The sequence below is a fragment of the Prorops nasuta genome, unplaced genomic scaffold (assembly GCF_024137725.1).
Source record: "Prorops nasuta isolate Cenicafe-Biocafe unplaced genomic scaffold, Cenicafe_Pnas_1.2 PNAS00002, whole genome shotgun sequence".
NCBI lineage: Eukaryota > Metazoa > Arthropoda > Insecta > Hymenoptera > Bethylidae > Prorops > Prorops nasuta.
The window spans coordinates 11,820,083-11,835,808 of NW_027116799.1; positions in this window are offsets into that span (position 1 = coordinate 11,820,083).

Sequence of the window (15,726 nt, forward strand, 5' to 3'; positions counted from 1 at the left end):
AGGGCGGTCTTTGGGAGAGTGCGGTAAAAAGCACGAAGCACCAACTAAAGCGCTCCCTCGGAGTCTTCGTGCCAAATTTCGAAGAAATGACCACACTGCTGACCAAGATTGAGGCCTGTCTCAACTCATGGCCTATTTCGCGGTTACATGATGATCCTGAGTCGTTGGACGTACTCACTCCGGGGCATTTCTTGTCAGGTCGGGCGTTAAATTCTCCACCGGAATTTTCCACATTGAATTTACGCGAATCGTCATTAAACCGTTGGCAAACCGTGACTAGAATCACCGAGACATTCTGGAAGAAGTGGTCTTCCGAATACCTCCACACGTTGTAGAATAGGCCAAAATGGCAGAACACTAACTCGGAATTTGGTGAAGGAGATCTGGTTCTGATCAAAGTACCCAACAACCCCCCGCGCATGTGGACCTTGGGGCGGATTCTCAAACTAGTCCCTGGTGTAGATGGGGTAGCTCGCGTAGCTATACTTAAAACCGCGAAAAAGGAGATTCAACGGATTCTCGCAACTTTGTAAACTCCCTTCTTAGCCCTTGCTTTCGGGTCGCATCAGGGTCTATCTTTACCCTGCCTTACGGCATCCTGGGACTCTTCAGGTTGCATCTCTCCTTCTCAAGCTTCCTGGGACTCTTCAGGTTGTCTATTTTCTTTTCCTGGTTTCCTGGGACTCTTCAGGTTATCACCTCCTCTCTCGGGCGTCCTGGGACCATCAGGTCGTCCTGTTTCCTGTTCCAAACCTTCAGGAATACTTATGATCTCCGCCATATCTTTTCTTCAAAAATTCCAAAAATACTTACTGAGTCTTCGCACTCATCATTTACCTTTTTTGGTGCAGCGAGATTTGATCATGGCGGATTATCCCTGGGCTCACCTATTGGGCATCGGATATGAGGACGAGGGGGATGATGTCCTCGAGTTACATGCCCCCCGGGAGGAATCTGAGTTTCGGCGGTTGTTCGGCCGTATTCCCCCGGAGGAGCTAAAGGCGCCACCACCACCACCGCCACGGAAACCACCGGCGAACCCGCGACGTCGGAGGCCCGTGGTTGCCGCCCAGAAGCGCATTGCCTCGACGAACTGGGCTGGGAAAGTCTTAGACGATCCCAGCGCCAGGGAACTCGAGCGCAATGCGCAAAAAATTATCGTAAGGGCATTCGGGCAAACCATAGAGGTGCCCCTCTACACGGCCCTCAAGCTGACGCGATGGAAGGCCTGGGCCCCGCAGGGCAAAATCACCCTGCGGTGGTCGCCAGCCCTAGAGCTTCACTCTGCCAAGCTGCATATGAACCCTTGTAAATAATTGTCTCATCCTTATCTGTTTATATTTTGATTTTGTAAATAAAAATATTGAAACTGATACTGTATTCTTCCTTGTCTTGACGCTATCGCGTCAACGGGGGGAGTTTGTTCGAGATTGGGAGGAGCAGAAAATGTTGCGAAGTAGATTCCGCATTTCTTTGTTATATCTCCCATCTCTATTGCGCTCACAATAGACGGCTAGACCGACAGCATCTAGCCGCTCTATCTGTCCCTCTCTCCGCGGCGCGCTTGCGCGTCTTCTGGCCCTGGCGCGTCGCGGCCGCGAAGCGACACTACTTGCGCGCTTGGCCACTAGGTGGCCAGCGCCCGCAGCAGCTCTCTCGCTGGCAAGATTAGTGTCGCGTAATTATATAGATGGGTCCTTGATAAGGACCCATCGCACCTCAGCCTTGCTCGACCGCTGCCTTCACCGCAGCAACAGCAGCTTTTCTCTCGCCTCCACGGCTTTTTTTTTACGCCTCCACGGCAGCGCCTCCACTAGGCCATTCAAGAGCGCCTCCACTGGCGAACTCATTGGTACCATTCTTTGGTAAGTATCACCCACCACCCACCGCCTACCAAGAGGGGACTACCCCTCTGCAGCAATATCCTCCCTCCTAAGGGAGATTTCTCCGGGGACTTCCCGGGAGAAGTTAACCCTCTCCTTCCCCTCCACACTGCCTCCGAGGACTACATCGGACCCATTGTTCCGACCCTAAACTCCAGGGCTCTCGACAGAGTCGGGTATTGGGAGGGGTAGAATCACCCTAGGGGTTGCGGTGGCTCGGAGCCACCATAGCTCTTGGTGAAGGAGGCTGAAGGGTAAGGGGACTTCCCCTTCCCTAAAACCACTTCTCCAACTCCGCTCCCTCCCGTGGCTGGGGATTTTACTAGGGAATACCCTAAGGAAAATTTTCCAGTCCGGGAGTTTATAAGTCCGCGCTCCTTTCTGGGGAATTCTAATCTCTGGGGTTCTTGGGAATCTTCGGTTACCGAAATTCCCTAGAATTTGATGACAACAAATTCACTAGGAAGTCGATCATTTTAGTCTAGCGATTCCTTTGTAAATATATTGTAAAATTTTTGTACATTTTATTTATTTAAATAAAAACTCCTTTTACCTCTTATCTCTTATCTTTGAATATTTTATTCTAGAATAAGACCTTCCCTTCTGGCCACAGGTTCGGAGCCAACTTGGGACATTGTTTCGCACAAACCCTTATCTGATATTTATACATTGAAATGTATGCACGTTTACAGAAAGTGGTGGCAATCAAAGTTTTCCTTATAAGAATTAATAAACCAGCAAAATTTGTATATAGTTGCCTGACAGTTGGTTATATACTTCTCACTAATATTATATCACGGTCATAGCACATAATTATCTATTCTCCAATTCTCTATAATTTTTTATTCATAAATAAGAAGCAATGGCTTTTAGTAATAAATCTGCAAACTGAATAATTATAAAGCGTAAGAAAGTTTTGTGAAATGTCTTTATTAATAAACAATTGTTCGAGATTGGGAGGAGCAGAAAATGTTGCGAAGTAGATTCCGCATTTCTCTGTTATATCTCCCATCTCTATTGCGCTCACAATAGACGGCTAGACCGACAGCGTCTAGCCGCTCTATCTGTCTCTCTCTCCGCGGCGCGCTTGCGCGTCTTCTGGCCCTGGCGCGTCGCGGCCGCGAAGCGACACTACTTGCGCGCTTGGCCACTAGGTGGCCAGCGCCCGCGGCAGCTCTCTCGCTGGCAAGATTAGTGTCGCGTAATTATATAGATGGGTCCTTGATAAGGACCCATCGCACCTCAGCCTTGCTCGACCGCTGCCTTACCCGCAGCAACAGCAGCACCTTTTTTGAGCCTTTCGGCACCACCGCCTCCACGGCATTTTTTGATGCCTCCACCAGGCTAGCCAACGAGCGCCTCCACCGGCGAACTCTACGGGTCGACTACTTTGGTAAGTATCACCCACCACCCACTGTCTACCAAGAGGGGACTACCCCTCTGCGGCATTTCCTCCCTCCTAAGGGAAATTTCTCCGGGGACTGCCTGGGAGAAGTCCAACCCTCTCCTTCCCCTCCACACTGCCTCCGAGGACTACCTCGGACCCAGTGTTCCGACCCTCAAATCCAGGGCTCTCGACGAGTCGGGTAGTGGGAGGGGTAGATTCACCCTAGGGGTTTGGGTGGCTCGGAGCCACCATAGCTCTGGGAGAAGGGGGCTGAGGGGTAAGGGGACTTCCCCTTCCCTAAATCCACCTCTCCTACTTCGCTTCCTCCCGTGGCTGGGGATTTTACTAGGGAATACCCTAGGGAAAATTGTCCAGTCCGGGAGTTGATAAGTCCGCGTTCCTTCCTGGGGAATTCTAGTCTTTGGGGTTCTTGGGAATCTTCGATTACCGAAATTCCCTAGAATTTGACGAAGACAAATTCCCTAGGAAGTCTATCATTTTAGTCTAGCGGTTCTTTGTAAATATATTTGTACATTTTATTTATTTGAATAAAGACTCTTTTACCTCCTGCATTTTTCTTCGAAATTTATTCTCAGATATAACCTTCCTTTCTGACCACAGGGCTGGAGCCTACTTGGGCACTGTCTCGCACAACAATAATATACTATACCTTGTATTTCTTTCATTCATTTTATTCCTTCTCTGAATCTTCCAGTTCCAAGGAGCTTATTATAGCTTGGTAGAAATAACGATTTCTTCTATCCATATATCCATATCCATATAATTCATTACGTTCTATCAAAATAATTTAAAAGTATATGTAAAGCAAAGAATCAATTTCTTTTAAATCAAATAAGCTATACTTATATAAATAATGAAAGCAAATTACTTATCTGACTGTAATTCTCACTCATATAGCATAACAGACCTGTCAAAATGTACCTGTCACACATTGACGTATATGTAAACACAGAATTTAACCAACACATCCAAAGCAGTATGAAATTCCCTCTTTCCTATGGAACTCTCCCATTACTATTATGCGCATGCTCGAATATCCCTCTACTTCAGTCATATTCATAGGATGTATAGAAAGAGTACTCCGCTTAAAAAATTTTGTAGGTCTGATGTCCGGGTACCGTCCTGATGACGTACTAGCTATCCTCGCGCTCGAGCCACTAGTTGGTGTTCGCGGCGGTCCCCACCTAGTCGCGCGGTACTCGCGCGCCACCGGCGGATACCTAGGCTAACCACTACGCGACGCTACGCGGATAAGTCCCTATTTCCGCGCATGCGCGTCACACGACGCTTGTTCTCACTCACTCCGTTCCCGCGTACTCAAACACAACAACGACCCGGATTGTTTACGTTTGGGAGTCTAAGGTCGCGAGTCCTTACGATAATAGTACTAAGTCCGCGGCCTTGAACCGACTCAAGGGAACGTTCCTGTCAACGGTCACACTCAAAACGAATCGATGTAATCGCGAACACTTTTACTAATTCGCGCTTTTACACAATATGACGTTTGTTACGGGTCCGACGGAATGACCACTCTGCTAGGTTGCCCGCTTTCCCGTGACAGGTGAGCAGGGCCAGCGGTTCCTTATAAAACCGTTCGGTGCTACGAGCCCTAAAGCCCTAGCACACCCCGGGACGTCACTGGACTTTATCACAAAACGAATAATCACCCTAATTTCTGCTTACAATTGGCTACATCTTTTCTCTAACTCTCTCGTCTCTCTCTCTCTCTCTTTCACTCTCGCTCTCGCCTCTCTCTCCCTTTCTCGCCCTTGACACTGGCCCGAAGGGCTGGTAATTTCCGCTGTCCGGTATGGGTTCGCGGCAAGGTGGCAGTCGTTGCACTATCGTCTGCTTTTTTTTTTTTGGTTCGTTGCGGCGGCTGCTGCCTTGCTGCGGCTTATTCCGGCGGCGGGCTTTCTAAGCTCCAGGCACTATGTGTCACCTTTGACATCTAAGCTACGTGTGTCGGGGCAGTCCGCGGGAGCAGGTAAGGCCCTGCGCCTGTCTCGCCGCTGCCCCGCTACACCCATCGCGCGACACTAGGAAGCCGACAAGCTATCGATCCCCGATCAATAACTCATCGTTTGATAACTTCCTAGTTCGCATACGACCCGCCTATCTAGCGATTGAGATTAGCAAAGCGCTAGATGGCAGCTATTGTAACGCTGCGGGAACGCAACGTTACAACTCCCCCCTCGTTAGAACCAACGTGGGGTGGCCAACTTCCTCCCGGTTAAAGCCGGCCTTTGGGATGTTCCTTTCTCCATCTAATTTCTTCTGGTGCGCGCAATCCTACAGTACTACAATAATAAAAAAACGCTCGCTTCACACACACACATACTTTGTTAAAAAAAATTCGGCCTACATAAACAAACAAAAAAAACAATTTTCTGGCTCGATATAAACAAAAATGGGACGTCACACAACATTAATTTAACTGGAGGAGATCCTCCTCCATCGCCTTCTCCCTCCCTTTCCTCTCCTGCTCCCATTCCGCCTTTTCCTTCCTCCACACCCTCATCTCTTCCTCTCTCATCTTCTCCTTCTCCTTCTCCTCCTTTCTCCTTTCTCCTTTTCTCCCTCTCTTCCTGCTTCCGTTGCTCGACGGCAACGCGAATGCGTTGCCGCCGAGCCTATTCCTCTTCCTCCTCTTTCTTTTTCCTCTCCACCGCCCGCCTCCTTTGCTGGGCCCTTCTCTGGCCCTTCCGGCCACCCCGTCTGCCCCTATGCGTTTTCTTCTTAGGCTTGGGTACAGCCGGTCCGACTCCCGCCGCTGGTGGCCGAGAGGCCTTCTGCGCGGGAGGACGAGTGTCCGAACGGGTGCGGGAGTAGCCCGCTCCCCGTCGAAGCATCTCGTTCTCCCGACGCAGACGGCTCATCTCCGCCTTCCAGCCGGCGGGCTGCGGACCGGTGTATCCAGAGGCCTGGGCTGTGGGGTAGACCGGTGTGTAGGGGGTACTCCGCTCGGGAGAGCGGAGCGGAGGGAGAGGGTATCCGGGTTGGTGGTGGCTGGGGAGGATCTGTGGGGGGTTGGAGGGTGGCTGGTAGGTGGGTGGTCCCACCGCTGGCAGGAGTCCTGGCAGGGAAATCCCCTGAAACCAGCAGTGGGTCACCACCTGCTGGAGGTATGGATCCATTCTCTGTAACAAGAAGAGGCATCCGTTATCTCTCCGCCTAAAAAAAAAAAAAAATAAAAAAAATCACGTGACAAATACATTCATCCATTCGTCACACACGCAAGTCCGCACTGAGGTTCGCGAGAGTTAGGCTGGGTCTCGATGTGTATGTAGGCGTGCCGTCCACGTAGACGGGGCGGAATCCGACGAATCGCTCACGACCCACATTTTCCGTTTTCCCGGAGTCCCTTTCCGTTTACCGGTCGGTTTTGAGGAAGGTGCAGGGTCGTGGTTCCCTTCCCCCGCAACGGTTTCCTCACCTGGTTCATCGAAGAGTCCGTAACGCAAAACGACGCGACAAACGGATTTAGATCCGAAACATGAACCTTCGGATTACTACGGCCTTGATTCTCAAGCTCGTAGACGACCGGCGATATTACGCGAACTATTTTAAACGGACCCTCGTACGATGGTGCTAACTTCGCGGCAATATTATCGGCTGACGACGATAACGGTCTACCAGCGCCGCCACACCAAGTCTCCCACCTGATACCTGACATCGCGCCGGCGACGATTGTAATAGCGGGCTTGACGGGCACTCGCTTTTTCTATCTCTACCTGCACGATATCATGAATCAAAGGAAGACGTTTTAGTCGCGCCACCCAATTCTCGGGGTCGCTTCTAAATATTGTACGAGAACCTTCAATCCCTAGCCGTAGATTCGGAGTAATTACTGGGTCTCGACCGAGGCTACGTAACCCGGGAGATACTCCAGTCGATGAATGTATCGCGGAATTAATCGCGAAACGGAATTCTGCGAGATGTACGTCCCATTCTCGGTGGTCGCTCTCTACAAATATCCTAATCATCGTTTTAATTACCCGATTCACGCGTTCTACCGGGTTAGCCTGCGCGTGATACGGCGGAAGAGTAAATTGCCTAATTTGATGCTCATTTAGAAATTTGGTCACTTCCTTATTTAGGAACTCGGTACCGTTATCGCAAAGAAATATTTCCGGTGATCCCCTAAGGTAAATAATCAGCTCGCTAAAAGCTTTCAAGATGCTTTTGGCGTAAGCTGTGCGGATCGCTCGCATTTCCACGTAACGAGTGAAGTTGTCGAGGAAGACTACTACGTAACGTTGTTGGGCCTTACTCGGTGGGAAGGGGCCCATTATGTCTCGCGCAACAACAGTCCATGGTCGCTCCACTACCCGAGTTCCCATAAGTCCTACAGGGGCAAGCTGTACAGCTTTATGTTGCTGACAGACTTTGCACCCGCGTACGAATGCTACGACGTCTTTGAAAACTCCCGGCCAATTGTAATCTTTGTAGATCGTAGCGTGAGTTTTCTGAACGTCAGCATATCTGGCGGAAGTATTATTGTGAGCTTCCTGTAGGGCTAAAAGTCGAACCTCACGCGGGAGGACTAACTTCCACGCATCATAATCGCCGCCTATCGATTCGAGTATCACGTCCGACCGATGCCAATACAGCAGGTTTCCCTCAACTTTCCAGTCCGGGTAAGCCCGTGGTCGCTGAATTACCTTTCCGCGTCGTGCTGTATACCACGGGTCTCTCTCGAAGTCGATACGCGACTGTGTGACCAAATTTTCGCTCGAATTTTCGCTACTCTGTTCATTAACCGCAGAGACGCATTCATTTTTGGTGCCTACTGGGAGGGCGCATGATAATGCATCGGGTACGTGATGCAATGCACCTTTACGATGAACCACATCGAACGGATGATGTTGTAATTCGAGGGCCTATCGACCTAATCTCCCTAATGGATCTTTCAAGTTACGTAGCCAACGCAAGCTACTGTGATCCGTGACAACCGTAAAATGATAGCCTTCTAAGTACGGTCTTAGTTTCCGAATTGCCCACACGACAGCGAGACACTCTTTTTCGGGCGTCGTTTAATTCCGCTCCTCTTTGGACAGTACTCGATTAGCGAATACAATCGGATGCTCTTCAGTTCCGTGTCGCTGGTTAATACTGCTCCTATTGCATAGTCGCTAGCATCTGTCTGTACTTGGAAAGGCATCGAAAAATCGGGCCTTGCCAAGACCGGGGCAGAGCACAGCGCATCCTTCAATCGCTTAAAGGCAGTCTGTTGCTCTTGATCCCAATGCCAGCGCACACCTTTATGCAATAATAAGACGAGTGGAATTTTGTCCTTCGACAGGTTGGGTAAGAAGCGTGCATACCACCCAACCATCCCTAGGAATCGGCGTAGTGTTTATAAGTCTTTTGGCGGCGGTTAATTCATTACTGGCGCAGTTCGCTCGGGATCCGGAGCTAAACCATTACGATTTATCAGATACCCAAGGAACCGAACCTCCGACCTGCAAAATTTACTTTTCTCGCGATTGATTTCTAAACCCGCGAATCGAATAATGTTTAACACACGCTCTAACCATCCTAGGTGTTCCACGAACGTGTTCGATACGATTATTATATCGTCCAGATAGACAAACATGTATGGATCGAATAAAGGCGGAATTAATTGATCCATCAGTCGCTGGAACGTCGCAGGAGCATTCGTAAGACCGTACGGCATACGCCTAAATTGGAAGAGTCCTTTTCCGGGCACTATAAACGCTGAAATTTCCCGACTCTCGTCTTCTAGCGGTACTTAGAAGTACGCCTGACATAAATCTAACGTCGATATGTATCTCGCGTGGCGCAGTTTATCGAGAATGCTATCGATATGCGGAATCGGGTACGCGTCTTTGCGCGTTACCTCATTCACGCGTCGAAAATCTGTGCAAAATCGATATTTTTCACCCGCTTTTGGTACTATAACCGGACAGCTGGCCCAAGCGATCGTGAAGGGTTCAATAATCCCTTCACCCAATAATTTATCGACCTCTTCGTGCGCTACTTTATAGATCACCGGCGACACTCTCCTTGCCGCTTGGCGGATTAGAGCCTGACCCTGGATATCTATATGATGTTTGACCAGGGTAGTCGCCGGGGCTGGTCCAACAATCTCGGAGAAGTTATCACTTAAAAACTTCTCTAATACCGCGTTTTGCTCGCTAGTCATTTCAGCGATAGCAAAACACGAAGATACTTGTGTCTCATTTGAGCTTGCCGCGTTTATTTTCGCGAATCTCAAATTTACTCGGTCGCGCGTTTGCCATAAATCGCGCGAAGTATCAATTATAACTCCGAAGAATCGGAGAAAATCCATACCGAGGACACAGTCGTAGTCTAAAACCGGTACCACGCGGAAATACATTACTTTTCTCGTTTTTCCTAACTCTAATTCTAGCGCAATAACCCCAATTACTCGTGTTTCTGTACCATCGGCAGTACGCATTACTCTATCTTGCGACCTGGCAATCTTCGCTTGGATTCTTTGCAGCGTTCGATGTTCGAGGTACGATCGCGATGCTCCCGTATCTATTAGTGCAGGATAAATTTGTCCAAATAATACTAACTGCAAATAATAGCGGCCCTCGGTATTCGGTTGATTAGGGAACGCATCACTCCGAACACAACGACGAGTTCGGAGTATGATGTTTCCTTTCCCCCCTACCTGGCCAAGAGTCGCGGTCCGCTCCTTGGACAATACTTCGTCCAAAGCACACAGATGATCAGATAAACTACTCGATTCAATTTCGTTTATCGAATCTTCAGGGTTACTTTTTAATGAAGGTCGTCTTCCTACTTCTGAGATAAAACTACAAACGCTCTCTTCACTAGAATCTTCAGCGCTAAAGTCCGGTCGCGTCGAATTCGGCTCATCTTCTAACTCCGAGGTCGAAGAGCCCCGCAAATCTTTTTGTTCGCTTTCAGACGCGTAATCTTCGTAATCCGTACTACTCACCGATGAGTCCCTCCACGGTTCAGGATCAGTGAATCGTACTGTTTTACCCGATACACGAAGACTGTTAGCCGGGCCCGCGCGAGCTTCCCCCGCGAGCCCTACTGCCCGTTTCCCGGATTCCTCGCATTCCCAAATACATTATTCAATAGGCTCTGACCTATTGTCGACGCGGCCGTTGTTGGTGGCCACTGCGCTTGAGTATAAGACAGCGCGGGCGTGGTCACCGTTTGCAGTTGCATTGGCGCTTGCATCCGCGGCTTGTTTAGACCACCAAGGCGCAGGCGTAATCGCGGCTTGAGTCGGCTCACGAGAAGGACACTCTCTCGCATAGTGTCCTCTTCCACCACAACGATGTCATATCGCTGTGTCGCGGAATTGACCCCCACGATCCTGATATCGCGACTGATCCGGTACATGTCCTCCCGGTGCTCGTGAGTAGGAGGTTGGTCTTCGCTGACCTTGTTTTGGAGCTGCAGCGATAGCACCTAGCTCGTCCGACGAACTGCTACGGTGTCCGCTATGGCTTGAGCTCTCTTTCCTACTCACTTTTTCAGAATGTCTTCTGGACGATGTCTTAGACGATGTCTTGTGAGATTCCCGCGAACTATCTGACCCTGAGCTAGAGTCGCTGGTCGATCCAGACGAGCGTCGTTTGGATTTACAGCGTTTTCTTCTCCTTGAATGCGACTTCTTCTTTTTCGGGTTCTCATCGTCCGATTTTTTCGCGTTTTTACCGGTTGCGTCGCTTTTCTGTGGATTCTCTAACTACTTCTCGCTCTTCTCGGAAACAGCAGAGAGAGCTTCACGATTTTTACGCGACGATTTATCCTCTTCGCGCATTTTCGTAGTTCCAGGCGGTGGTTTGAACGCTTTATCTATCTCTGCGTTCTTCTCTATTTCCCGACCTATTTCGCGCAAACCCGTGAATGAATCAAAATCCCTACTAAACATTCTACGGCCGTAATTGGGACGTAGGTTTCGATAAACCAGGTCCAATTGAACCGAGACGGAAAGGGTCGGCCTAATTTCTTTTAGAATTGACCGAATACGTACTATATACGCCTTAATCGACTCACCCTCCCCTTGTGTCTGTTGTCGAGCTTTCTCCCATTTCGCGTCGTTATCTTCCTCATCCCCGAATTGGCTGAGGAAGGCCTCGCGGAAGTCACGCCATGTTGAGCAGGAGCTGCCTTCGACCTTAAAACAGGCTTTAACTTCCCCGCTCAACACGACTGGGAGGGTTTCCCTAATCTCGCGAAACGTTAGGTCGGAAACCTTGCGGCAATGTTCTAAGTATTCTATAAAGTCTTCGGCGTCGTCAGCATCGTGATTCTTAAACCGAATACCCCACTTCCGGAAAGCATCCATTACCCGTGTTCCTCTCCGGCTGGAGTATCGTGAGCTAGACTCGCTCGATCTTACCGAACTCGATGATCTATTTCGTGAACGGTTTTCTGAGGGTTATCGACGGCGGCTAGTCGCACCCCGGCTTGTTCCCGGCGAATCTCTATTAATTTCGCGGGATTGAGGCATCTCCGGTGCCCTTTGCGCTCCTGCCGACTGATACGCAATTACTAACTACACAATGCTAGCTAGTAATTCGGGCGGAACCGCTCCTACCGGCCCATTTCTTTCCCTCAATTACTCCGGGTTCACTGGGGTTTGGCCGTGTGGTTCCGAAGACCGCTCATCAAGATTACGCCTCCGGAAGCCCGACCTGTCTGAATCTGATTCAAACGTAACCCCTCGTTTCGGTTTCGGCGCTAGTTTGCGATTTTTATCAATACATGTCAAATACGAGTCGCTACTCTCCTCTGACATGTTTATCTGTCGCGACGTTTCCCTTCCACGCGGGGTCTCAAATAATTCGCGAAGCGCATCTTCCGATTGCTGACTTAATTTCGGGTTCGTTCTCGGTGTCGCTAATTAGTCATCGTTGGTTTTTATCGCTGAAGGTGTTGGAAGCGGCTGAGGTGGGACGGCGGGGTAGAATGGTTCCAATTCATCCACTCGCGGATTCCACTGAGCTGTTTCCGTTCCGAAACTCTCGCGTAACTTATGACGCACAAATCGATCGCGTAATTGATCTTCTGAGCAATCGCGTGTATTTAGCTCCGCGTCCGTCAAAGCAATGATTAGTTTACTGCGCGGCATATTTTTCGCGTACCGTCGTAATTCGTTACGTCCCGTTAATATTTCACGATCGCGTACCGATATTCTACTCGATTTATCGGAATCCGACATAATTTTCTATTCCCGATACTAATTACAAAAAAAAAATTATTTCTATTTCCAAAAAAAAACCACAACAAAAAATCTGTACGCGGTAGGGGTGCGAGAAAAAATATTTTCGCCACTCGACCTACCATAAAAAAAATTGTTCTCAATCCCCCAAAAAAAGCAATCTTACTCTCACAAAATCTATTCCCAAATCACAAAAAAAAAAATTAGCACCTCTACCACGCGTACGAGACCTCACTCCGTGGGCCCCACGTTGGGCGCCAAATTGTGACGCTACTGTCTATCTCGAGGGATAGTATAGAAGGGGAGGGAGGAGTGATCCCTTACCGATCGCTCTCGTGTCCCAATAGGCGGCTTCCTACAAGACCTGGGCGCCTTCGATGTAATATTAACAATACCCGAATATTTATTTATACAGAGGGGGTTCTAACCCTCGTACGCGAATATAAAGGAGGGGTGCTAATACAGTGATTTCTCAATTTCGGTTAAACTCTCTTTATTATAAATCCCGTGCTCAATACAATACCCGGTTCTCTTTACACGGTGTTGGTGTGTTACGCAATGTCCTAAATGTGGACGCGGCCTAAGTCGTGGGAACGCGGCTGAAGTCCCGATGACGTACTAGCTAGCCCCGCGCTCGAGCAACGTTGCCGACTCCGCCATTTTGATTATACTACGCTGTACAGTGATGTCACTGATGCCAGAATCAAGCTTTTAGCAACAAAAATAAAGTTAATCCCTAGCCAGCAGCATTATTGAAAATTTGAAGGGTAGAGGTATATATCCCTTCCCTTCAAATTTTCAATAATGCTGCTGGCTAGCGGTTAACTTCATTTTTGTTGCTAAAAGCTTGATTCTGGCATCAGTGACATCACTGTACAGCGTAGGATATTCAAAATGGCGGAGTTGGCAACGCTGCGCTCGAGCCACTAGTTGGCGTTCGCGGCGGTCCCCACCGAGTCGTGCGGTACTCGCGCGCCACCGGCGGATTCCTAGGCTAACCACTACGCGGATAAGTCCCTATTTCCACGCGTCCGCGTCACACGACGCTTGTTCGCACTCACTCCGTTCCCGCGTACTCAAACACAACAACGACCCGGATTGTTTACGTTTGGGAGTCTAAGGTCGCGAGTCCTCACGATAATTGTACTAAGTCTGCGGCCTTGAACCGACTCAAGGGAACGTTCCTGTCAACGGTCAAACACAACGAATCGATGTAATCGCGAACACTTTTACTAATTCGCGCTTTTACACAATATGACGTTCGTTACAGGTCCGACGGAATGACCACTCCGCTAGGTTGCCCGCTTACCCGAGACAGGTGAGCAGGCCAGCGGTTCCCTATAAAACCGTTCGGTGCTACGAGCCCTAAAGCCCTAGCACACCCCGGGACGTCACTGGACTTTATCACAAAACGAATAATCACCCTAATTTCTGCTTACAATTGGCTACATCTTTTCTCTAACTCTCTCGTCTCTCTCTCTCTCTCTCTCACTCTCGCTCTCGCCTCTCTCTCCCTTTCTCGCCCTTGACACTGGCCCGAAGGGCTGGTAATCTCCGCTGTCCGGTATGGGTTCGCGGCAAGGTGGCAGTCGTTGCACCATCGTCTGCACTATTTTTTGGTTCGTTGTGGCGGCTGCTGCCTTACTGCGGCTTATTCCGGCGACGGGGTTTCTAAGCTTCAGGCACTATGTGTCACCTTTGACATCTAAACTACGTGTGTCGGGGCAGTCCGCGGGAGCAGGTAAGGCCCTGCGCCTGTCCCGCCGTTGCCCCGCTACACCCATCGCGCGACACTAGGAAGCCGACAAGTTATCGATCCCCGATCAATAACTCATCGGTTGATAACTTCCTAGTTCGCATACGACCCTCCTATCTAGCGCTTGAGATTAGCGAAGCGCTAAATGACAGATATTGTAACGCTGCGGGAACGCAACGTTACAATACATAATAGTACCCAGACATACACTCCGGGAAATATATTCTGTCCAACTTATAACCAAATGTTTTAAAAGGTCATACTTCAATAGCGGTCAACACTGTTCCACATCCCGCAGTTTACCTGGTCTAGCACCGAGTCCTGAGGGTCCCGAGCAATAAACTGGGAACAATCGAAGAACCCTAATATACCTGATACTCTAATCACTAATCTAAAATTACTATTTTTGTATTTTTAATCAAACATATTTGAAATTATTACGAATACATTCCTTGTATTTTTAGCATGAAAATGATTCCAAATACGACTTTAATCGAACAATTATTTCTTTTAGTTATACCTTGAAGCTGCTACTTTATTATCTATAAATTGTAATAAAAATTCAATTTTACTTTATATCTTCGTTAAGCGTTAAGTTAAAATAAATCTCCAAAATATTGGAAAGAACATAAACATATTTGTTCGAGATTGGGAGGAGCAGAAAATGTTGCGAAGTAGATTCCGCATTTCTCTGTTATATCTCCCATCTCTATTGCGCTCACAATAGACGGCTAGACCGACAGCGTCTAGCCGCTCTATCTGTCTCTCTCTCCGCGGCGCGCTTGTGCGTCTTCTGGCCCTGGCGCGTCGCGGCCGCGAAGCGACACTACTTGCGCGCTTGGCCACTAGGTGGCCAGCGCCCGCGGCAGCTCTCTCGCTGGCAAGATTAGTGTCGCGTAATTATATAGATGGGTCCTTGATAAGGACCCATCGCACCCCAACACTTGCTCGACAGCAGCGTAGCAGCAGCAACAGCAGCAGGTTTTGACGCCTTCTAGGCTTTATTTTTGACGCCTCAACGGCAGCGCCTCCACGGCCTTCAAAAGAGCGCCTCCACCGGCGAACTCTACGGGTACATACTTTGGTAAGTATCACCCACCACCCACTGCCAACCAAGAGGGGACTACCCCTCTGCGGCATTTCCTCCCTCCTAAGGGAAATTTCTCCGGGGACTGCCCGGGAGAAGTCCAACCCTCTCCTTCCCCTCCACACTGCCTCCGAGGACTACCTCGGACCCAGTGTTCCGACCCTCAAATCCAGGGCTCTCGACGAGTCGGGTAGTGGGAGGGGTAGACTCACCCTAGGGGTTGGGGTGGCTCGGAGCCACCATAGCTCTGGGAGAAGGGGCTGAGGGGTAAGGGGACTTCCCCTTCCCTAAATCCACCTCTCCTACTTCGCTTCCTCCCGTGGCTGGGGATTTTACTAGGGAATACCCTACGGAAAATTGTCCAGTCCGGGAGTTGATAAGTCCGCGTTCCTT